The 26,591-nt window shown below is 41.4% G+C and overlaps 1 protein-coding gene across 2 annotated transcripts in view; it reads left to right on the forward strand.

Moving 5' to 3' along the window:
• Window positions 1-16,991: 16,991 nt before the first annotated feature.
• The window catches only part of LOC129832335 (G-protein coupled receptor 4-like), a 29,094-nt gene continuing 19,494 nt past the window's right edge, over window positions 16,992-26,591 (forward strand). The window contains exon 1 of one of the 2 annotated variants that reach the window (XM_055896332.1): window positions 16,992-17,622. The gene's annotated coding sequence lies outside the window, so the exon portion shown is untranslated. The remainder of the gene's footprint in view (window positions 17,623-26,591) is intronic. The other variant, XM_055896333.1, reaches the window with a different exon arrangement.

Genomic DNA, 26,591 nt, shown 5'->3' on the forward strand with positions numbered 1-26,591 from the left:
GAGACAAACCGCTGGTTGACTTGACAAACAAGACGAACTGGCAACAGACAAACAGAGAACACAGGTATAGGTACCCAGGGGAAGATGGGTGACACCTGAAGAGGGGTGGAAACAAGCACAAGGACAGGTGAAAGATCAGGGCGTGACAGTTTGTAGAAACCTGCCTGGGTGAAAAAGTCCCTTCTTTAAATGTGGAAAGCTTTACGAATGATTCATGACATATTTACGGTGTGCTTATAGATGCCTAATGAATGCTTCCTTATACAGTTAATGTAAATCATTACCAAATGTATGTGTAAATCATTCTCACTGTGACCTCTGTGAAACATTCTCCCTGTGTAGACTGGATATAGTATTTATGACCTCTTCAATAGACCTTCTATCAATACTATAGTCTGGGTTATATCAGAATTTCCAAATCTGTTTGATAGCTAAGTTATTTCGCCATTGATATCCTCTATCCGGTGAGCTCTGCCCAGTACAAAAGGACAGGAAACAGAGGGTAATTTCTCTCCAGAATACATGTACCAGTCTCCTCTCTGGGAACATTTCACATATCCAGATACTACTTTTTTAAATTATGCTAACTTTTTATTAATCAATCATAGCAGTCGGCCTATGTCATGAATTACGGTCAGTAAAGGCTATTATATCTTTACAAGAGACTACAGCATCATTAAAGCATGGTGATGCAGCAGTGTTCTGTCCAACGTTTTGTTTACAATATGTGCTACTGGAAAATTGTACTCAAAAAAAGAACCTGGGTTTGGCCTGGGTCAAACCCCAAACCAAGACAAAAAGACACAGCTAGGAATGTATGTCCATAACAATAATTAATTGACACTACAGGGGATCCATATATGCACAGGCGTGCTTTTGAAGTGGAATGTTGATGTTTATGTATTGAATGGCTGCTAACTGGTGCATGATGTATACTGAGTGTACAAAACATTAGGAACAATTTCCTAATATTGAGTTGTGCAACAGTATAACTTTAAACCGTCCCCTCGCCCCGACACGGGCGCGAACCAGGGACCCTCTGCACACATCAACAACTGACACCCACGAAGCGTCGTTACCCATCGCTCCACAAAGGCCGCGGCCCTTGCAGAGCAAGGGGAAACCCTACTTAAAGTCTCAGAGCAAGTGACGTAACTGATTGAAATGCTACTAGCGCGTACCCGCTAACTAGCTAGCCATTTCACATCCGTTACAGTTGCACCCACTTTTGCCCTCAGAACAGCCTCAATTTGTTGGGCATGGATTCTACAAGGTGTTGAAAGCGTTTCACAGGGATGCTGGCCCATGTTGACTCCAATGCTTCCCACAGTCGTGTCAAGTTGGCTGGGTGTCCTTTGGGTGGTGGACCATTCTTGATACACACGGGAAACTGTTGAAAAGCCCAGCAGTGTTGCAGTTCTCGACGCAAACCGGTGCGCCTGGCACATACTACCATACCCTGTTCAAAGGCACTTAAATATTTTGTCTTGCCCATCCACCCTCTCTGAATGGCACACATACACAATCCATGTCTCAATTGATAACAATCCTTCATTATCCTGACTCCTGCCTTTCATATACACCGATTGAAGTGAATTTAACAAGTGACATCAATAAGGACTCATACCTTTCACCTTGATTCAGGTAATTAGTCTATGTCATGGAAAGAGCAGGAGTTCTTAATATTTTATACACTCAGTGTATATCCTGCAGTGCCTTGAAGCTCTGCAGTGCCCGACATTTGTTTACTGCTTGGCCCAGTGCTTGTAACGGTAGAAAGTTCAGGCTTTTACAGGATTGAATGGCTGCGCATTCTGAACTCTGTTGAGAGCGAACCAGATAGCTGAGATCCCCTAAAACCTCTTGGTGGAGATTGTTCTAGTGCTGAAATCAGCCCATGCCTGGGCTCTGAGTAATGTAGTAATTGATGTAGGCTACACTGTTGTATTCTGTGTGAACTAAAAATGGATACCGGTAAGTGGATTTTTTATTTCTTTTTAATCATGGACACAATGTCCTCCTCCTGTCACGGTGTTGACTCATGTCCAGAACATACTGGGGGACTTGGTGGGAGGAGCTCATAGAATATAGAAAACAATGTATTTGTTTTATGGTGGAAAAACTTGCATCTAGCAAATAAGCATTTGATCTGATGTGGAAATCTGTATACGCTACAATGCATTGCTCCATAGGCTACTGTATGTAGGTTACTATGACTCCAGACCTGCATTTGACAAACCCCTTGCCATTATCTCTCCTGTAGATTCTAATCGCCCTAGGCTATCTATCTCCGTGTCTCTTTGGAGGTTTGGTTTGATCAGAGCTGTTTGTGCTGTGCATTTGACACATTCCATTTGCCACAGTAGTGGGTCTGCAAGGCATAGCGGGGAACACACACTCTCTCTCTCTCTTTATCTCTTGAGTTCATCTGGTGTAACACATGATGAATTTCTCTGAAATGGAGCTATGCACCGTAAAATGAGGACGGTAGCTCTTTTAATGGACTGGAATTACTTTGTTGTTGCTAAGATGGAGGCCTTTTAGTGTGATGTACAGAAAGATGGGCCATGATTTCAGCAGGTTTCATTTCACATTGAATCCCTCTTTTGGTGTTGACCATTACTTTCCAATCATTTATGTCTTGTTCATGGCCGCAATTGAATCACTCTCTCTATCTTTCTCTCTCCACCACCTCATTACATACAGTGCTGGTATAACAGTTTATTTGAAGTATCCCACTGTTGAGGTGAACCTGTAAATGTTCTAATATTATGAATATGAAGTACTGTTTTCATTCAAAACTATGCCCCGGGATCCAGCCCAAAACCCCATCTTGGCTGTGACGGTAACAGCACTTAAATCTTCTCTGAGGTACAGTGCATTCAGAAAGTATTCAGACCCCTTGACTATTTCCACATTCTGTTACGCTACAGCCGTATTCTAATATTGATGAAAATATTTGTTTTTCTCATCAATCTACACAGAATACCCCATAATGACAAAGTGAAAAATGTTTTTTTTAGAAATGTTTGCAAATGTGTTAAAAAATTTAAAAAACAAAACACCTTATTTACATAATTGTGTTAATTTATTACGTGTCTGAGATTGTCTTTCACAGATACCATTTAAAACAAACAATTTAGTGTACATTTTGTTTACTTTCTGCTTACTTTATAGCATTAGTGAGCCCTCAAATGATACTTTTGCCTAATTTGCTACATAGGTCATCTGCCTTTTTTGCAATTATTTTCCATTGGACAAAAGATGTAACCCACAAACGTTTGCTTAGTTTTTTTTGCCAAACTAACCATGTCTTACTGTATTTAAATTATTTGATTTGATTTCAACTAACTTATGTTTTCCTATGAGACTCGAAATTGAGCTCAGGCGCATCCTGTTTCCTTTGATCATCCTTGAGATGTTTCTACAACTTGATTGGAGTCCACCTGTGGTAAATTCAATTGATTGGACATGATTTAGAAAGGTACACACCTTTCTATATAAGGTTCCACAGTTGACAGTGCATGTCAGAGCAAAAACCAAGCCATGAGGTCGAAGGAATTGTCCGTAGAGCTACGAGACAGGATTGTGTCGAGACACAGATAGGGGAAGAGTACCAAAACATTTCTGCAGAATTGAAAGTCCCCAAGAAGACAGTGGCCTCGATCATTCTTAAATGGAAGAAGTTATGAACCACCAAGACTCTTCCTAAAGCTGAGCATTTTGGGGAAGGACCTTGGTCAGGGAGGTGACCAAGAACCCAATGTTCACTCTGACAGAGCTCCAGAGTTCCTCTGTGAAGATGGGAGACACTTCCAGAATGACAACCATCTCTGCAGCACTCCACCAATCAGGCCTTTATTGTAGAGTGGACAGACGGAAGCCACTCCTCAGTAAAAGACACATGACAGGCCGCTTGGAGTTTGCCAAAAGCCACCTAAAGGACTCTCAGACCATGAGAAACAGATTCTCTGGTCTGATGAAACCAAGATTGAACTCTTTGACCTGAATGCCAAGCATCACGTCTGGAGGAAACCTTTAGCGGCAGGGAGTGGGAGACTACTCAGGGCCAAGGAAAAGAGGAACAGAGAAAAATACAGAGAGATCCTTGATGAAAACATGCTCCAGAGCGCTCAGGACCTTAGACTGGGGCAAAGGTTCACCTTCCAACAGGACAACGACCCAAAGCACACAGCCAAGACCAAGGCCAGACTGACAACCCACAGGACGGCAGACCACCAGGGCCAGGACTGAGCAGCACATCAGCTAGGGATTGCCTAAACAGATATCTCCCCTGACATGGGCATGTTTTCAATACAGACTTCTTTAGTCTTACTGTATTCCATGTAAGGCATCCAGACCTTATGAAAGTTGCCCAGTGTACCCTTAATCTTGAAATAAATCAAATCTAGTGATACATAACTTGACATTGTGGGAGGATAACCAACCTTCCAATTAATGGCAATGCACTTCTTAGCCGCTATAAATGCTTGGTTACACAGTTTCCTCAGGTAACAGTTTCCAGTATCAACGTTTGCAAGCAAACAAAAACAGAGAGAAGGGAGAATCTGTGTACATGCTGAGATAATAACATATGCAAATATGTCCCTTTGGGGTTGTACACCACCAGCAGAGGAATGACACGACTGCCTGTAATTCCGTTTCACTGGCAGATAGTACGTTCTATGGATGGCTTTAAACGGCAGTAATTTATGTCTGAGATGATATGAACATGACTGGACATTCAAACACATCTGTATCCATGCATCATCATCCATAGCTTCTACCAGGTCTCCTCACGTTTTTGTTTTACATGTTTGTTTGTTTTGTACATGGTTTTTTTTGTTTGTTTTGTGTCATCGGGAAAAGCCTCTATCCAACCTTGATACAGTTTGGATATCAACTGTGGAGGTTTGGCAGACTGCCTTAAAACATTACCTGGCTTGTCCAGTGTTTGCTGCACAGAGAGAATAAAGTGTTGTATCTGCAAAAATTAATTTCCCCTCCATGGCCTTCCCTGGCTGCCTGACCCTGCTGAGACCCCTGTCACCATCTGATTCTCCTAAAATGAGGCGTGATAAAGAATTACCTTGGTGTACATTTATACATTATATTATACAAGAATAGAATCAATGGTTCAATAATTGAAAGTATCATTATTCCCAGATCCCAGACTGTAGCTTTAAGCTTAAGCTGCTATCCTGTACAGATCCACAGATGATGCAATCTCCATTGCACTCCACACTGCCCTTTCCCACCTAGACAAAAGGAACACCTATGTGAGAATGCTATTCATTGCCTATGCAAAACATAGCGAGTGTTGCTGTCATCATTTTTGCTGCTTCCAGTTCAGTAGTCATACCTGTGAGATTAGGTGTGCATGTGGTCTCAATTAAATAGAATAGGCTATAGCCTATACATGGGCGGAGGCACAGGGCAGTTATCTTTCCAAGGAAATGTACTTCCTATAGGTCTATGATTAGGCTATAGTTTACTATATTGCCTAGAAATATGACTGAATATTGATCACCCATATTTCTCCATCTGAAAATCTTCCCACTCCTAACAGGTAGGCTATAAAAATAGCTCAAGAGAATGTGCAAGTCTCTCCAACTCTGCTCTCTTCAAACTGCATCTATCATATTGGCTGACATATCCCAATAATAGCAATATAAGGGCCATGTGAGAATCTCTGGTAATTGAATCTATTTTTTAAGTTATTTTTGAGCATTTGATATTGCCTATGGGGCGCAAAATTGCTGGGACCATGGCCGGCAAGTGAGCTGCGTCACATACGCCTAAAATAACATTGTGGGACTGTGGTTGGGTTTGGGACCAGTTCTTGCATTAGCAGGTAGGAGTTGGACAGGCAGCCAGCGGGAGCAGTAACGTTAGAGCTGTTTGTTACTGTGTGAAAAGTAGGGAATTAGCTAGGGAAACTGATAGATCAATAACATTACATTGCCATACTGACTAATTAAACTAACACTGCACTGAGAAATCATCAGAATATCAATCTTCAATCATTTGGCCGATGGTTTCATTGTTTGATTCAGGTTTAGTGTGATTGAGAGAAAAATAATAGCACATTTTTGCCAACTTTTGGCCAGCTCTCTCTAATGCTACATCAACTGGCGAAAGCTAGCTAAGTTAATTCACTTCTGAAATGGAACAAAACAAAGGCTAGAAAACATTTCCGTCCAAACAACAGCTCTTAGATAGTACTAATAGCCGCCTCATATCGCTATCTGACAGATAATTGCTAGAGCTGACCTGGCTGTGGTAGCTACTAGCTAGCGTAGCTTATTCATTCACTTCAGTTGAGAGGGGATGAAACATTAGCTAACGTTACAATACTAGCTTAGCACTGCGAATAAACACTAGTTTCGTTTTTTTCTGTTAAGTTAAACATAAGTTACCTTGCCAGCTACATCATTAAAGTAAAGAGTAGCCAGTCTCTGCTCTGCTGTCTTTTACAATTCGTGAAAGAGCGCAACACATACACACTGAACTTTGCTCAACTCTCCCATGCTGGTCCAGCCAGCCTTCCAGAAGCTTTTCCTTCATACAGCATGTCAGCCTGCTCTGTGGTGTCGGGACCATCCAAAATCCAGTCAGCTGAACACTCCAAACAGCCTACCAGACCGCTCGGAGGCGTCCGCATGGTCTTAAAGCACACCGTTGCCGCTTTTTGTATCACATTGCAATGATAAAACTGTGGGTGACTAAAATGCAATTACAGAATATGGGAGGGACATGACCCCCGTCCCCAGTGAAAATTGCACCCCTGGAATATACTTTATCAGTGGATGAAAAGTTAACAAAAATGTTAGTCTTCCTGTAAACCTACTCTCCCCTCCCCACACGATGAATGTCCCTGGAAAGGAGCTATGCACCATAAAATGAGGAAGATGGCTCTTTCAATGGACTGTAATGACTTTGTTGTTGCTAGGATGGAGGCCGTTTAGTGTGATGTACAGAAAGACGGGCCATGATTTCAACAGGTTTCATTTCACACTGGATCCCTGTTTTGGTGTTGACCATTACTTTACAATAATTGATGTCCTGTTCATGGCAGCAATTGAATCGCTCTCTCTATCAATCTTTCTCTGTCTCACACACGCAGTCACGCTCTCTCATATAAGCACGCACTTTTTCTCGCGCTCTCTCGCTCTTACTCTCTATTTTCCCTCTCAATTACTTTTTGGGGTTTTCCACAGAAGTTAAAGAAATGCAATGTCCGATAAACAACTGATGGCAAATATGAAGCATTCTGACAGATAGACTACAATGTGCAAATTGCAGACGCGTACCGCGAGTGCAGTGTCCCGGTGGCGCCATCTACAAGGTGAGCAAATAAGAATTCGACACAGCGCCGGACTCTCGGAGGAATAAGGAGTGAGGATTACACAGTTTACTCAACGAATCAGTTGTACTATAGACAATGTCGTGGAGGTAAATTGACACCGAACCTACCTGCATGTAAGTGTTCCAACGTGTATTTAATGTAAACTATAAATGACAATCTAGACTTTAGAAGTTCGCGCTCCTGTTATCACCTGCTTAAGAAAGGATGGGCATGTATTTTAGGCGTATGTTTTGTACCATCAATACATGTATCGTTGGCTTTTTATTTTAATAGATCTCTCTTTTTTCTATCTATATCTATTTAGGGTAGACCTATCGAAAGTAATGTAATAGTGTGAATTCCTGATAAGATAACATTTGCAATTGTTGATGGGTCTAGTGAAACGTGAAAATGAAACTACTGGCAGCATTTATAGGTTTTACTATCTCTACCGCTACCACTTATTTAACAGTAGCAAAAACAGTTAATTGAAAGCACGTCCTTGAGAGAATTGCTCTCCTGCTATACCAAAAAATATTCAATTGAGTATTAATGGAGTCAAGTCCAATGCACATTGGGGGTCTTTTCTGTAAACATTCAGCACAATGTAACGTCTGTTCCTCCTTCAAAATTATCATTGGTTGCATTGATGGTTGTAATTTACAGCAGAATCTCACCCTTTAAAAACTCTGTATTGTATTCAACTAATTCCCATTTCTGAACAAGGAGAAACGATTACCCTTTAACGGGTTGAGCTACTGACCTTCAAGACTCACATATAACAGTGTGGTTTGCTAAAAGCTCTGGAATGATTTACCCTGGCTTCTAGACGGTGTCGTCTTACCAAACCGCTGCAATTAACTGCTACTGCTCACTTCCCGTGCTTTCATAAGCCATTTATTCAAACATTATAGGCCTTTACAGGTATATACTCTCCAGTAGCGATGCGTGGGTAAAATCAGTGGGGAAGCCAAGCCATAAAAAAAGCCATATTACACCCTACGTGTTGTGATATGTGCGTTCTTTGCTCGAGAACCTGTTAGTTCATAAGCCACACCTTTGTTTCATCACAAAACCAGAGAGCAACATCTGTCTGGTGGAGTCCATAAAGCAGTTACCTGACGCTGGCTGCAACCTGGTCTCAGAGCATTTCGTATTATTTAGTATGATATTTTACATTTCGTATGGTATGTATTAATTTGTGGATGTCCATCACCCATTTCGTATGATATGTTACGAATTAGAATTCTTATTATATGTAGCTAAAAAGTAGTAAGTAGTTGAAAAGTTGCTAATGAACTACAATGCTAAATTTGTCCGTTATGTAAAAGGTTGCGTCAATCGAATCTGGTATCAGGATAAAATGTGATTCAGAGTCACCAAACATACTTTAAGTATTTTTATTTAATATAAGCGATAAATGGTAAATGCAATTTTCGTATATACGGGTTCACTGTATCACTGTATCAGTGATGCAGTTTCTACAACACCCGAGTGACCACTGAGATGAAAAGTCTACAGTGGGGTCCAAAATTGACAGCCTTGATAAAGATGAGCAATAATGACTGTATAAAGTAAATAATTCAAATACTGAGCTATATTGTACGCTCCAAAAAATTGGAAAATTATATTATTTGATACTAATACAATTGCGCAGAGAAAGACATTTTGTTTAACAAGGTAGGGGTCAAAATGATTGATTGTTTAGTATTTTGTCCCATATTCCTAGCACGCAATGACTACATCAAGATCTTGACTCTACAAACTTGTTGGATGCATTTGCAGTTTGTTTTGGCTGTGTTTCAGATTATTTTATGTCCAATAGAAATGATTAGTAAATAATCGATTGTGTCATTTTGGAGTACTTTTTATTGTAAATAAGAATATAATTTGTTACTAAACACTTCTACATAAATGTGGATGCCACCATGATTTTGAATAATCCTGAATGAATCGTGAATAATGATGAGGGAGAAAGTTACAGAGTGTCAAAGATCATACCACCAAGACATGCTAACCTCCCCTATTATTTGTAATTGTGAGAGGTTAGCATGTCTTGGTGGTATGATCTTTGACAAATTTCAGACCCCACTATATTTCCACATCATATATTTTGAGCAGGAATGTTGTTGTCATCATGTGGGAAAGATACCTGCCCTGGGTGAAAAATCATAATAGATACCTACTATTTGTAGATACCTGCCCTGGGTGAAAAATCCCCTTCTCTATGTTTAAGGCTTTAATCCTCCATGTAACAATAATTTAACGTTTACATGTAGTATATATATGTGTAATGTATGCTTCAGGATATACAGGTAGGAAATATATGTAAATCTTTAGGTAATGTTTATCACGTTTCAGGTAAGACCCAAATGCAGACTGTGTTGAAGTAACAATGTTTATTACAACAACAGGGGCAGGCAAACGACAGGTCCAGGCAGGCAGGGGTTGATAATCCAGAGTAGTGGCAAAGGCACAGGACGGCAGGCAGGCTCAGGATCAGGTCAGACAGAGGTCGGTAATCCAGAGTAGTGGCAAAGGCACAGGATGGCAGGCAGGCTCAGGGTCAGGTCAGACAGAGGTCGGTAATCCAGAGTAGTGGCAAAGGCACAGGATGGCAGGCAGGCTCAGGGTCAGGTCAGGCAGAGGTCAGTAATCCAGAGTAGTGGCAAAGGCACAGGACGGCAGGCAGGGGCAGGCAGAATGGTCAGGCAGGTGGGCTCAGAGTCAGGACAGGCAAAGGTCAAAACCAGGGGAGCGAGAAAAAGAGAGACTGGGGAAAAACAGGAGCTGAGACAAACCGCTGGTTGACTTGACAAACAAGACGAACTGGCAACAGACAAACAGAGAACACAGGTATAGGTACCCAGGGGAAGATGGGTGACACCTGAAGAGGGGTGGAAACAAGCACAAGGACAGGTGAAAGATCAGGGCGTGACAGTTTGTAGAAACCTGCCTGGGTGAAAAAGTCCCTTCTTTAAATGTGGAAAGCTTTACGAATGATTCATGACATATTTACGGTGTGCTTATAGATGCCTAATGAATGCTTCCTTATACAGTTAATGTAAATCATTACCAAATGTATGTGTAAATCATTCTCACTGTGACCTCTGTGAAACATTCTCCCTGTGTAGACTGGATATAGTATTTATGACCTCTTCAATAGACCTTCTATCAATACTATAGTCTGGGTTATATCAGAATTTCCAAATCTGTTTGATAGCTAAGTTATTTCGCCATTGATATCCTCTATCCGGTGAGCTCTGCCCAGTACAAAAGGACAGGAAACAGAGGGTAATTTCTCTCCAGAATACATGTACCAGTCTCCTCTCTGGGAACATTTCACATATCCAGATACTACTTTTTTAAATTATGCTAACTTTTTATTAATCAATCATAGCAGTCGGCCTATGTCATGAATTACGGTCAGTAAAGGCTATTATATCTTTACAAGAGACTACAGCATCATTAAAGCATGGTGATGCAGCAGTGTTCTGTCCAACGTTTTGTTTACAATATGTGCTACTGGAAAATTGTACTCAAAAAAAGAACCTGGGTTTGGCCTGGGTCAAACCCCAAACCAAGACAAAAAGACACAGCTAGGAATGTATGTCCATAACAATAATTAATTGACACTACAGGGGATCCATATATGCACAGGCGTGCTTTTGAAGTGGAATGTTGATGTTTATGTATTGAATGGCTGCTAACTGGTGCATGATGTATACTGAGTGTACAAAACATTAGGAACAATTTCCTAATATTGAGTTGTGCAACAGTATAACTTTAAACCGTCCCCTCGCCCCGACACGGGCGCGAACCAGGGACCCTCTGCACACATCAACAACTGACACCCACGAAGCGTCGTTACCCATCGCTCCACAAAGGCCGCGGCCCTTGCAGAGCAAGGGGAAACCCTACTTAAAGTCTCAGAGCAAGTGACGTAACTGATTGAAATGCTACTAGCGCGTACCCGCTAACTAGCTAGCCATTTCACATCCGTTACAGTTGCACCCACTTTTGCCCTCAGAACAGCCTCAATTTGTTGGGCATGGATTCTACAAGGTGTTGAAAGCGTTTCACAGGGATGCTGGCCCATGTTGACTCCAATGCTTCCCACAGTCGTGTCAAGTTGGCTGGGTGTCCTTTGGGTGGTGGACCATTCTTGATACACACGGGAAACTGTTGAAAAGCCCAGCAGTGTTGCAGTTCTCGACGCAAACCGGTGCGCCTGGCACATACTACCATACCCTGTTCAAAGGCACTTAAATATTTTGTCTTGCCCATCCACCCTCTCTGAATGGCACACATACACAATCCATGTCTCAATTGATAACAATCCTTCATTATCCTGACTCCTGCCTTTCATATACACCGATTGAAGTGAATTTAACAAGTGACATCAATAAGGACTCATACCTTTCACCTTGATTCAGGTAATTAGTCTATGTCATGGAAAGAGCAGGAGTTCTTAATATTTTATACACTCAGTGTATATCCTGCAGTGCCTTGAAGCTCTGCAGTGCCCGACATTTGTTTACTGCTTGGCCCAGTGCTTGTAACGGTAGAAAGTTCAGGCTTTTACAGGATTGAATGGCTGCGCATTCTGAACTCTGTTGAGAGCGAACCAGATAGCTGAGATCCCCTAAAACCTCTTGGTGGAGATTGTTCTAGTGCTGAAATCAGCCCATGCCTGGGCTCTGAGTAATGTAGTAATTGATGTAGGCTACACTGTTGTATTCTGTGTGAACTAAAAATGGATACCGGTAAGTGGATTTTTTATTTCTTTTTAATCATGGACACAATGTCCTCCTCCTGTCACGGTGTTGACTCATGTCCAGAACATACTGGGGGACTTGGTGGGAGGAGCTCATAGAATATAGAAAACAATGTATTTGTTTTATGGTGGAAAAACTTGCATCTAGCAAATAAGCATTTGATCTGATGTGGAAATCTGTATACGCTACAATGCATTGCTCCATAGGCTACTGTATGTAGGTTACTATGACTCCAGACCTGCATTTGACAAACCCCTTGCCATTATCTCTCCTGTAGATTCTAATCGCCCTAGGCTATCTATCTCCGTGTCTCTTTGGAGGTTTGGTTTGATCAGAGCTGTTTGTGCTGTGCATTTGACACATTCCATTTGCCACAGTAGTGGGTCTGCAAGGCATAGCGGGGAACACACACTCTCTCTCTCTCTTTATCTCTTGAGTTCATCTGGTGTAACACATGATGAATTTCTCTGAAATGGAGCTATGCACCGTAAAATGAGGACGGTAGCTCTTTTAATGGACTGGAATTACTTTGTTGTTGCTAAGATGGAGGCCTTTTAGTGTGATGTACAGAAAGATGGGCCATGATTTCAGCAGGTTTCATTTCACATTGAATCCCTCTTTTGGTGTTGACCATTACTTTCCAATCATTTATGTCTTGTTCATGGCCGCAATTGAATCACTCTCTCTATCTTTCTCTCTCCACCACCTCATTACATACAGTGCTGGTATAACAGTTTATTTGAAGTATCCCACTGTTGAGGTGAACCTGTAAATGTTCTAATATTATGAATATGAAGTACTGTTTTCATTCAAAACTATGCCCCGGGATCCAGCCCAAAACCCCATCTTGGCTGTGACGGTAACAGCACTTAAATCTTCTCTGAGGTACAGTGCATTCAGAAAGTATTCAGACCCCTTGACTATTTCCACATTCTGTTACGCTACAGCCGTATTCTAATATTGATGAAAATATTTGTTTTTCTCATCAATCTACACAGAATACCCCATAATGACAAAGTGAAAAATGTTTTTTTTAGAAATGTTTGCAAATGTGTTAAAAAATTTAAAAAACGAAACACCTTATTTACATAATTGTGTTAATTTATTACGTGTCTGAGATTGTCTTTCACAGATACCATTTAAAACAAACAATTTAGTGTACATTTTGTTTACTTTCTGCTTACTTTATAGCATTAGTGAGCCCTCAAATGATACTTTTGCCTAATTTGCTACATAGGTCATCTGCCTTTTTTGCAATTATTTTCCATTGGACAAAAGATGTAACCCACAAACGTTTGCTTAGTTTTTTTTGCCAAACTAACCATGTCTTACTGTATTTAAATTATTTGATTTGATTTCAACTAACTTATGTTTTCCTATGAGACTCGAAATTGAGCTCAGGCGCATCCTGTTTCCTTTGATCATCCTTGAGATGTTTCTACAACTTGATTGGAGTCCACCTGTGGTAAATTCAATTGATTGGACATGATTTAGAAAGGTACACACCTTTCTATATAAGGTTCCACAGTTGACAGTGCATGTCAGAGCAAAAACCAAGCCATGAGGTCGAAGGAATTGTCCGTAGAGCTACGAGACAGGATTGTGTCGAGACACAGATAGGGGAAGAGTACCAAAACATTTCTGCAGAATTGAAAGTCCCCAAGAAGACAGTGGCCTCGATCATTCTTAAATGGAAGAAGTTATGAACCACCAAGACTCTTCCTAAAGCTGAGCATTTTGGGGAAGGACCTTGGTCAGGGAGGTGACCAAGAACCCAATGTTCACTCTGACAGAGCTCCAGAGTTCCTCTGTGAAGATGGGAGACACTTCCAGAATGACAACCATCTCTGCAGCACTCCACCAATCAGGCCTTTATTGTAGAGTGGACAGACGGAAGCCACTCCTCAGTAAAAGACACATGACAGGCCGCTTGGAGTTTGCCAAAAGCCACCTAAAGGACTCTCAGACCATGAGAAACAGATTCTCTGGTCTGATGAAACCAAGATTGAACTCTTTGACCTGAATGCCAAGCATCACGTCTGGAGGAAACCTTTAGCGGCAGGGAGTGGGAGACTACTCAGGGCCAAGGAAAAGAGGAACAGAGAAAAATACAGAGAGATCCTTGATGAAAACATGCTCCAGAGCGCTCAGGACCTTAGACTGGGGCAAAGGTTCACCTTCCAACAGGACAACGACCCAAAGCACACAGCCAAGACCAAGGCCAGACTGACAACCCACAGGACGGCAGACCACCAGGGCCAGGACTGAGCAGCACATCAGCTAGGGATTGCCTAAACAGATATCTCCCCTGACATGGGCATGTTTTCAATACAGACTTCTTTAGTCTTACTGTATTCCATGTAAGGCATCCAGACCTTATGAAAGTTGCCCAGTGTACCCTTAATCTTGAAATAAATCAAATCTAGTGATACATAACTTGACATTGTGGGAGGATAACCAACCTTCCAATTAATGGCAATGCACTTCTTAGCCGCTATAAATGCTTGGTTACACAGTTTCCTCAGGTAACAGTTTCCAGTATCAACGTTTGCAAGCAAACAAAAACAGAGAGAAGGGAGAATCTGTGTACATGCTGAGATAATAACATATGCAAATATGTCCCTTTGGGGTTGTACACCACCAGCAGAGGAATGACACGACTGCCTGTAATTCCGTTTCACTGGCAGATAGTACGTTCTATGGATGGCTTTAAACGGCAGTAATTTATGTCTGAGATGATATGAACATGACTGGACATTCAAACACATCTGTATCCATGCATCATCATCCATAGCTTCTACCAGGTCTCCTCACGTTTTTGTTTTACATGTTTGTTTGTTTTGTACATGGTTTTTTTTGTTTGTTTTGTGTCATCGGGAAAAGCCTCTATCCAACCTTGATACAGTTTGGATATCAACTGTGGAGGTTTGGCAGACTGCCTTAAAACATTACCTGGCTTGTCCAGTGTTTGCTGCACAGAGAGAATAAAGTGTTGTATCTGCAAAAATTAATTTCCCCTCCATGGCCTTCCCTGGCTGCCTGACCCTGCTGAGACCCCTGTCACCATCTGATTCTCCTAAAATGAGGCGTGATAAAGAATTACCTTGGTGTACATTTATACATTATATTATACAAGAATAGAATCAATGGTTCAATAATTGAAAGTATCATTATTCCCAGATCCCAGACTGTAGCTTTAAGCTTAAGCTGCTATCCTGTACAGATCCACAGATGATGCAATCTCCATTGCACTCCACACTGCCCTTTCCCACCTAGACAAAAGGAACACCTATGTGAGAATGCTATTCATTGCCTATGCAAAACATAGCGAGTGTTGCTGTCATCATTTTTGCTGCTTCCAGTTCAGTAGTCATACCTGTGAGATTAGGTGTGCATGTGGTCTCAATTAAATAGAATAGGCTATAGCCTATACATGGGCGGAGGCACAGGGCAGTTATCTTTCCAAGGAAATGTACTTCCTATAGGTCTATGATTAGGCTATAGTTTACTATATTGCCTAGAAATATGACTGAATATTGATCACCCATATTTCTCCATCTGAAAATCTTCCCACTCCTAACAGGTAGGCTATAAAAATAGCTCAAGAGAATGTGCAAGTCTCTCCAACTCTGCTCTCTTCAAACTGCATCTATCATATTGGCTGACATATCCCAATAATAGCAATATAAGGGCCATGTGAGAATCTCTGGTAATTGAATCTATTTTTTAAGTTATTTTTGAGCATTTGATATTGCCTATGGGGCGCAAAATTGCTGGGACCATGGCCGGCAAGTGAGCTGCGTCACATACGCCTAAAATAACATTGTGGGACTGTGGTTGGGTTTGGGACCAGTTCTTGCATTAGCAGGTAGGAGTTGGACAGGCAGCCAGCGGGAGCAGTAACGTTAGAGCTGTTTGTTACTGTGTGAAAAGTAGGGAATTAGCTAGGGAAACTGATAGATCAATAACATTACATTGCCATACTGACTAATTAAACTAACACTGCACTGAGAAATCATCAGAATATCAATCTTCAATCATTTGGCCGATGGTTTCATTGTTTGATTCAGGTTTAGTGTGATTGAGAGAAAAATAATAGCACATTTTTGCCAACTTTTGGCCAGCTCTCTCTAATGCTACATCAACTGGCGAAAGCTAGCTAAGTTAATTCACTTCTGAAATGGAACAAAACAAAGGCTAGAAAACATTTCCGTCCAAACAACAGCTCTTAGATAGTACTAATAGCCGCCTCATATCGCTATCTGACAGATAATTGCTAGAGCTGACCTGGCTGTGGTAGCTACTAGCTAGCGTAGCTTATTCATTCACTTCAGTTGAGAGGGGATGAAACATTAGCTAACGTTACAATACTAGCTTAGCACTGCGAATAAACACTAGTTTCGTTTTTTTCTGTTAAGTTAAACATAAGTTACCTTGCCAGCTACATCATTAAAGTAAAGAGTAGCCAGTCTCTGCTCTGCTGTCTTTTACAATTCGTGAAAGAGCGCAACACATACACACTGAACTTTGCTCAACTCTCCCATGCTGGTCCAGCCAGCCTTCCAGAAGCTTTTCCTTCATACAGCATGTCAGCCTGCTCTGTGGTGTCGGGACCATCCAAAATCCAGTCAGCTGAACACTCCAAACAGCCTACCAGACCGCTCGGAGGCGTCCGCATGGTCTTAAAGCACACCGTTGCCGCTTTTTGTATCACATTGCAATGATAAAACTGTGGGTGACTAAAATGCAATTACAGAATATGGGAGGGACATGACCCCCGTCCCCAGTGAAAATTGCACCCCTGGAATATACTTTATCAGTGGATGAAAAGTTAACAAAAATGTTAGTCTTCCTGTAAACCTACTCTCCCCTCCCCACACGATGAATGTCCCTGGAAAGGAGCTATGCACCATAAAATGAGGAAGATGGCTCTTTCAATGGACTGTAATGACTTTGTTGTTGCTAGGATGGAGGCCGTTTAGTGTGATGTACAGAAAGACGGGCCATGATTTCAACAGGTTTCATTTCACACTGGATCCCTGTTTTGGTGTTGACCATTACTTTACAATAATTGATGTCCTGTTCATGGCAGCAATTGAATCGCTCTCTCTATCAATCTTTCTCTGTCTCACACACGCAGTCACGCTCTCTCATATAAGCACGCACTTTTTCTCGCGCTCTCTCGCTCTTACTCTCTATTTTCCCTCTCAATTACTTTTTGGGGTTTTCCACAGAAGTTAAAGAAATGCAATGTCCGATAAACAACTGATGGCAAATATGAAGCATTCTGACAGATAGACTACAATGTGCAAATTGCAGACGCGTACCGCGAGTGCAGTGTCCCGGTGGCGCCATCTACAAGGTGAGCAAATAAGAATTCGACACAGCGCCGGACTCTCGGAGGAATAAGGAGTGAGGATTACACAGTTTACTCAACGAATCAGTTGTACTATAGACAATGTCGTGGAGGTAAATTGACACCGAACCTACCTGCATGTAAGTGTTCCAACGTGTATTTAATGTAAACTATAAATGACAATCTAGACTTTAGAAGTTCGCGCTCCTGTTATCACCTGCTTAAGAAAGGATGGGCATGTATTTTAGGCGTATGTTTTGTACCATCAATACATGTATCGTTGGCTTTTTATTTTAATAGATCTCTCTTTTTTCTATCTATATCTATTTAGGGTAGACCTATCGAAAGTAATGTAATAGTGTGAATTCCTGATAAGATAACATTTGCAATTGTTGATGGGTCTAGTGAAACGTGAAAATGAAACTACTGGCAGCATTTATAGGTTTTACTATCTCTACCGCTACCACTTATTTAACAGTAGCAAAAACAGTTAATTGAAAGCACGTCCTTGAGAGAATTGCTCTCCTGCTATACCAAAAAATATTCAATTGAGTATTAATGGAGTCAAGTCCAATGCACATTGGGGGTCTTTTCTGTAAACATTCAGCACAATGTAACGTCTGTTCCTCCTTCAAAATTATCATTGGTTGCATTGATGGTTGTAATTTACAGCAGAATCTCACCCTTTAAAAACTCTGTATTGTATTCAACTAATTCCCATTTCTGAACAAGGAGAAACGATTACCCTTTAACGGGTTGAGCTACTGACCTTCAAGACTCACATATAACAGTGTGGTTTGCTAAAAGCTCTGGAATGATTTACCCTGGCTTCTAGACGGTGTCGTCTTACCAAACCGCTGCAATTAACTGCTACTGCTCACTTCCCGTGCTTTCATAAGCCATTTATTCAAACATTATAGGCCTTTACAGGTATATACTCTCCAGTAGCGATGCGTGGGTAAAATCAGTGGGGAAGCCAAGCCATAAAAAAAGCCATATTACACCCTACGTGTTGTGATATGTGCGTTCTTTGCTCGAGAACCTGTTAGTTCATAAGCCACACCTTTGTTTCATCACAAAACCAGAGAGCAACATCTGTCTGGTGGAGTCCATAAAGCAGTTACCTGACGCTGGCTGCAACCTGGTCTCAGAGCATTTCGTATTATTTAGTATGATATTTTACATTTCGTATGGTATGTATTAATTTGTGGATGTCCATCACCCATTTCGTATGATATGTTACGAATTAGAATTCTTATTATATGTAGCTAAAAAGTAGTAAGTAGTTGAAAAGTTGCTAATGAACTACAATGCTAAATTTGTCCGTTATGTAAAAGGTTGCGTCAATCGAATCTGGTATCAGGATAAAATGTGATTCAGAGTCACCAAACATACTTTAAGTATTTTTATTTAATATAAGCGATAAATGGTAAATGCAATTTTCGTATATACGGGTTCACTGTATCACCACGCATGGTAAAGCAGAGAACTGACTGAAATAGTACAGATATCTTCTTTTATACTGTGACAGAGGTAGTTCCAACTTTAGAGTTGGCCTGTCACAGTAGAGGCTTAGCGTGGTTTAAACTTGCTAGCCTATCAGTGGTGTCCAGGCTGGTACCAGCCTCAAAGCACACAGGATCCAGATATCCGGAAGTGTTTGTTGTGAAGGTTGAGCTGAGTTGTCGGTTGTTACATTGCTCAGTTCCTGTTTTCTTGATATTCAGTAATTTTCCATCTTGTCTCAACATTCTGGTTTGCACAGTCGACACCCTAGATTAACAACAGCTTTACTGCATTCCCGCTATGTTTGTGCAACACTATAATAGCTGGGTTAGCAACACACTATGTTTTGTGATTAACATGTCCTATTTCTATAAGGGATATATTTTTTTTTTAAAGAGAACAAAACCATCCTTCACAGTTATGAGGTTCAAACTCACAACATTTGGTTTGCTAGATGTGTATGTGCCCACTGGAAGACAACAACATAACGAGATGCAACAACTAAAGTTTTTTTCTGTCAATTACGTTTGGCTTTTGATGTGATGTGATTGGTGGTAAACCAAATCCAAACTGGCTACCCTTTACACTTTTAATTGATGCAACAGGACCATTCACAGTTGAGCTCACTCAGTTTAGCTCAACGCTGATTGGCTATTATTGTATCATTTTCTTATCAAGGGAGGCCAAATGCTTGCTGGCATCCATTGCATTCAGTGCTACGGGCGGCAACAATATTATACTATTTTTGACCAGACAGCATCAGATAGATGGGCTGCAGAGACAGAGGGGCACTGTTTCGCTCGCTCAGATGCTTTCTCCAGTGAGATACATTCAGCCTCTTGCAAATTGAAGGACAATTATGAAACACAGAGAGACGAACGCTAAATTATTTAATAAAACAAATTATTGGTAATTTTTGGGGGGAAGCCTGGCTTCCCTTGGCAACCATGAATACACGCCACTGATACTCTCCACAATACCTCATACGTTTAATCGGGTACGTCCTTTCAAATCCCAGCTTAAAAAGGGATAGATCAGCAATTTAGATTTTTTACATTAGTTTCCTTACCTTGAAAGTGGTGTATGGACAACGAATGTCTGCAATCCACACTTTGGTTTAGTTACACTTGCCATTGAAAACAATTAGCAGCATAAGCATTGTGGGATCAATGTTACAGTCACTCCTTGTCCATAGACTGGAAACAAATATCTAAATATCTAAAAATGCTATCCCTTTAACTTGGTGAGTTATAGTACAGTACTCTCCTTACTGTGTATTGTGTATTGAGTTGTATGCTGGCACTGTACCTACTGTAGTGTACTGTACCCACTGAAACGGAGCTAGGGAGTGTTTTACCGCCTCATTGACTATGTTTTCATGGCATCATATTAAATCATGTCCACACACAATGACTGGTGGTTGATCTCTTCCAGGTCAACCACTCATTCAGTAGCTAGTCCTCTTGCCTCTGCCTGCTTGCTTGCAGGCCTTTCTCTCTGGGGCTGGGTCCTCAGTATCCAAGTGTAACGGATGTGAAATGGCTAGCTAGTTAGCGGGTACGCGCTAGTAGCATTTCAATCAGTTACGTCACTTGCTCTGAGACTTAAGTAGGGTTTCCCCTTGCTCTGCAAGGGCCGTGGCCTTTGTGGAGCGATGGGTAACGATGCTTCGTGGGCGACCGTCGTTGATGTATGCAGAGGGTCCCTGGTTCGCGCCCGTGTCGGGGCGAGGGGACGGTTTAAAGTTATACTGTTACATTGATGCTGTTGACCCGGATCACTGGTTGCTGCGGAAAAAGGAGGAGGTTGAAAGGGGGGTGAGTGTAACGGATGTGAAATGGCTAGCTAGTTAGCGGGTACGCGCTAGTAGCATTTCAATCAGTTACGTCACTTGCTCTGAGACTTAAGTAGGGTTTCCCCTTGCTCTGCAAGGGCCGTGGCTTTTGTGGAGCGATGGGTAACGACGCTTCGTGGGTGTCAGTTGCTGAGGTGTGCAGAAGGTCCCTGGTCCGCGCCCGGCGAGGGGACGACGTAAAGTTTATACTGTTACACAAGGCCACTGAAGGGGGAAGCACTCACACGTTTAATCTAGCCAAGCTAGAGGCACTTGATTTCTCGCAGTCTCACACGGGGGACGTGTGATAAGCATGGACACTTAAAGCTGCAATATGTAACTTTTTGGGCGACCTGACCATATTCACATAGAAATATATGTAATAGATCTGTCATTGTCATGGAAAGTAAGTCTACGCTGTTCTATGTGTGCTATTTCTATGCTTTCGTTTTTGCGACTTTTACTTTAGGTTTTGTACACCAGCTTCAAACAGCTGAAAATACAATATTTGTAGTTATGGAAATATATTTCACAGCAGTTTAGATGCTACAATGATTCTTCTCTACACTATACTTTCTTGTTTTGTCACATAAACTGATATTAGGTGAACTATTCGAATTTTAGAAACCAGGAAATTGCGGAATGATTTCTGCACAGTGCACCTTTAATAGCCTGACAAGTGAAGTGGTTATCGCCAAATAACGAGCGAGGAGCCTCAGCCGGCCCAACCACAGCTTGGTCTAATTGTATATTGTTTTCCAGGCAGAGATGGATTGCCTGCTTAGGTGTTGTCATTGGGCTGTCTCTAATTTGTTGTGCAGGCCACTGAGGTTGACGTTCCACTGAGAATATGCCATGAAAAGGCTTTTGACATGTTTTCAGGTTGGATTTTCAGCTTAATGATGATGCATTGAAACTTTTCAATCGACATACCTACTTTCCATCTTAACTCTACATCAAATCCACACACAAAGCATGAGCTCATATGTGGGGTGGCAGGTAGCCGTGTGGTTAGAGCGTTGGACTAGTAACCGAAAGGTCGCAAGATCGAATCCTCGAGCTGACAAGGTACAAATCTGTCGTTCTGCCCCTGAACAAGGCAGTTAACCCACTGTTCCTAGGCCGCCATTGAAAATAAGAATATGTTCATAACTGACTTGCCAAAAGGTAATAAAATAGATATGTGACCCGTTTTAGGAAACTGTGTATGTCGCAAGTCATGACTTCACAGGAGAGCCATTTTAATGTTTTTTATTTTTTTAATCACAATTAGTTATTTTGGCAGAAATGCCTTCTGGAACATGTGAACTTTCATGTGCCTTAATAACACAATTGTATGCCATCTGTAAATACGAATACAATTGTTAAATTATGAGCCTTGTTGATTAAGCCACAGAAAAAGCGGGCAACCTTCCCACTAAACATGATTGACTGAGATAATGAGTGGGCTGGACATGCCGAGAGAGGAGTTCGGATTGGTCTGCCATATAGACGGCTTCTGTTTATTTGAGCTGGTCAGTCTGTGTTGGTAATCCTGTAGAACACAGCTTTTTTTAAATGTATTTTGTAGTGGAGCTGCATAAGTGTTGCTCTCCACTTTCTGGAAGATCGAGTTTTGAAATCAGTGGAATTAGAGTATGATAGCTAAAGAGATGGAGAAATCACCTGTCTCCGGATTACATCCTCAAACTAAGGGCAATCGTGGCATGGCATCCATGACAGGGAGACGCATCCATCATGCATGATGATGTAAGATAGTCTAGCGTTAGCTAGCTACATTTTCAGATATTACACATTTCTAATTTTGACAGAAAGTTGATTCATTTCAAGCTAAAGTGTACTGTTAGCTAGCTAACTTTAGCTGGCTGGCTCCCTAGCTGATGTTATTATTCATATCCCAGAGCCGTTTGCTTTGCTAGTTAGAGCCTAATGTTAGCTGGTTGGCTCGTTACCTAAAGTTACATGACGTGTGTGATCTTACACATTGTTTACCTAGCTAGGTTCATTGTTTACCTAGCTAGCTACATGTCTTAAGCTAAAGTGTACTGTTAGCTAGTTAGCTAACGTTAGCTGGCTGGCACCCTAGCTGACATTATTATTCGTATCCCAGAGCCGTTTGAATTGCTAGTTAGCACCTAAGGTTAGCTAGCTAACATTGAACCTGGTTGGTTAGCTCCCAGCAAATTCATGCAGGGTAGTAACAACATTATTTGGCACTATGTTAATTGTTGTTTAACTAGCTAACGTTAGCTGGCTGGCTCGTTAGCTAATGATGTGTGTGATCTTACACGTTGTTTATCTAGCTAGGTTCATTGTTTAGTTCACAACACTCGTTGAATATGGCCGGTGTCAGTAAACGTCGGCAAAAAAAGCGTAATGAAATTGTAACCAGCAGAGCTGGTTAGGCTGTTTTCATGTTATCCAGATGTAAATAAATCATCGGCCAGAGCATCAAGCGTGTGCTCTGAACGCTGAATGAGATGGGTAGGGCTAAAGCTTAAGAGGGTGTGAACGATGCTGAATGTGTGTAGACAAAGAAGAGCTCTTCACTAGATACCAAAACATCCAAAGGCCATTTTCTCAAAAGTGAGTTTACAAGTCTATCAACTTTCAAAGCAGAATTGGTTTCCCATTGTTCCTCAAAAATATAGTGTATGATATACCATTTTGTAGTGCTGAGTCTCTACTTTTATCCAATGTAAAAAACACAATTTCCAATGTTGCTACATAAGACCGAATCCAGGTGATGAGTCACATATGCTACTGTAAAAGCTCCAAATGCTTTAAAGGGACACATCTTCCCATTGTTCAGGCATATCCATAGATTTGCTGTATCCTCATAAAGCTAACTGGAATTTACATTGCAACAATCCATCTAGTTACATCTCCCATGCTTGTTTGTGTTATATTGGTAAAGCAACAAAGAAAATATTTGTATATTCAAATATTAAAGGGCTAGCCTCCTTATGCCCATCTGTTCTTTTTTCTTTTTTTTGCTTTATGACAGCTGTGACCAATACCATGACTTATTTTACATTTTTAAGTCAGATTTTTCATATTATAGAATTCAAATGTTTCATTCTGGTTTTCAGGCTTGATAACCTTTGCTGCTGTTTCTGACATCCCAGGTTTAGTACCTTGGTAGGGGTCAATTCCATTTCAGCTTGCTCTGTTCAGAAAAGTAATTCATGCTGAACTGACTCTATTAACAGTGGGATTAGGGAAGTTAACGGTTAACCGTTAATCGGCCCAAAAATACATTTGACCGGTCATGCTTATCGGTTTATAGGTGCATTTGCATAATTTAGTGGCATTAAATTGGCCACTAAATGGTATTTTAGTTAGTCGTCATGTATCTTATTTATCGCACGCACACAGCATACATACAGCATACATACTGTACAGAACCTAGTTTGAGGAGAGGAATATCCTATTACCTGTCAGCTGGTATTGGAGTGACACGTGCTTTTATAAGCCCAGTCATTGTGCATTGCGCAACAAATAACTATTCTAAATGCAATTGTGTGCTAAAAACTGTTTTGATGGCCACGATTAAATAGAGGTGCTTGTAATTTAAGCATGCATCCCATTTGTCATTCGACTGCATAGGCTATAGTCAACAGTAGGCAGCTATCAGCGCGGCACCCACCACTTTGCAACATGAGCTTGACGCAGTATAATTGTTTGAAACCTGAACGTTTTACTTTACTTCAAATAATGAGGCATTTCTTACCTTGCTTCAAAGTAGCCTAGTGAAAATCCAACCTTCATGCCATTAAGCATAATTTCTCTACTGTTCTATTGGTTTTCATATCTACTTTTTTTCGTTGTCCAGAAGCCAAAGGCACAATCCTAGCCATGGTAGTTGTTGCTATTAGATTCCCCATCTTTGTAGGTTTCAAACTGAGATTTTCATCTCTGTCACAAATGGAATCGCTTGCATTAGGTTCACTGTTTAGAACAGTATTTTCCTGTGAATTGCATTTTGGCAAATGTTTGAAAATGACATTTTATAAGCTACTTCATTACTTGAGTTGCTTGTTCAATAATAATTTTATAGCCTTTTGACTTTAGGACGATAGGCTTGCTATCCCCCCCCCCCCCCCCAGAAACTATGTTTTGCACCCCTTCCCACCCTGCCTAGAAACACAGGATGGTTGTCATTCCCCACTCCCCCATATCTCTATCTGCTCACCCCCCCCCCCCCCCCCCCCCCACCCCCACCACCACTTATCCCCTAAGACCCCCCACCCCATAAACATTCAAGGTTGCTTATCAACCGTGGATGTTTTTACATCCTCCCTCCCTCCTCCTGGCGAACCAGAGAAAACCCTCCCCATACCACCCCTTCCCTGTGGGCCTGAAAGCATGCATAGTATTTTCTGTTGGTCACATCATTTTACTGTTTGGAAAGATGTTTACCGTTTGTTGACCGGTTAATGAGGGTTGGCTAGTTGACCGAAATGTGCATCCCTAGTTGGGATTGATCGAACTGTACAGTCTGTCTCAGTGTTTCAGGTGTGTTATGTAAACGGGATTACCATGTAAGAAACAATACTAACAGATATTTCAAAACCTCTTTGACCGTGTCTCTGTACACCTTTGTGTAAAGATGTAAACACGTGTCTGCAATGACCCGCGAGAACAAAGAAGCAGCCTCCCAAGAGAGGAACGCTGTGGCAGAATACAGTGTTTACAGAGACACGGATGATGACTTCATAGACAACAAGCATTTCGAGATGGCGTCAGGTTGTCAGCACTTTCACAAAGACATCAGAGAGGGAATACAAGCCTCCGAGTGGTCTGCACTCTGTGTGCACCTGCTACCAGCACTTTGCCTAATCTGCAGGCCATCGATTACACAGCACTCTGAAAATGTAAGTGCATGTGGATGAAATATCATATAGGAAGAAAGCCTCGGGGTTAGAGGAGGAAGATTCCTTCTTCCGTGGTTGGAAAGTGCAGTCATAGATCCAGGGTACTTTATCCATGAGTGATGTTGTGACAAACATGATTTGTATTGTGAATGTGAGGGGCAAAGGATTGGCATAGCAAAAGGGTTGGGTTAGTTTGGGTGAAAAATGATGGTGGAAAATATCTAATCTATCTAAAAATCTAATTGATGGATCATTTCTAAAGGAGCTGAGGACTATCCTTCCTGTCAAGAGGTTGTTTTTCTTTCATATTCACCGGCATGGGGAACGCTGCTTGTAAACTGGAGGATTTCCTGACTTTGAGTGGTGTTTTAAACAAAAGATGGGGAAAACACACATAGCAAAACATGCCAACTTGAGTTAGTACTGCCTCAGATTCTCTGGCACTTCACAAAACCCTTTTATGGTCGGCTAGGCCTCTTTCCACCTTTTTAAACAGTAAAAAAATGAGTCCTTTCTCACCCCTATTTTCTCACTGGGAGGACAGAAGAAAGCTTGTTGGGGACTTGTATTCTTGACCGTTAATCAAGTAATGTATGGTTCATTTGGGCACCCGTCCCGCACTTATTTTTTGGTAATATAAAGCTCATTCTGGTTCTGAGCTCGCATGGGGATCACACAGCTGGTTACTAATGCACACACAGACAACACACAAACATGAACTAGAGAGCACCGTATTCATCAACCCACAACAGCACCATAGTCTGTGTATTACGGTCCTTCTCTATCCAGGCGCCTGAATGCCTGGCCCTGGTCACCAGCATTGTGAGAAAGGACTTTTTCACACAAACAGTATGAATTAGAGCTTTGATCTGCAATCATTTAGTTTGGTTTG

Source organism: Salvelinus fontinalis, chromosome 33 (assembly GCF_029448725.1).
Source record: "Salvelinus fontinalis isolate EN_2023a chromosome 33, ASM2944872v1, whole genome shotgun sequence".
Lineage (NCBI taxonomy): Eukaryota > Metazoa > Chordata > Actinopteri > Salmoniformes > Salmonidae > Salvelinus > Salvelinus fontinalis.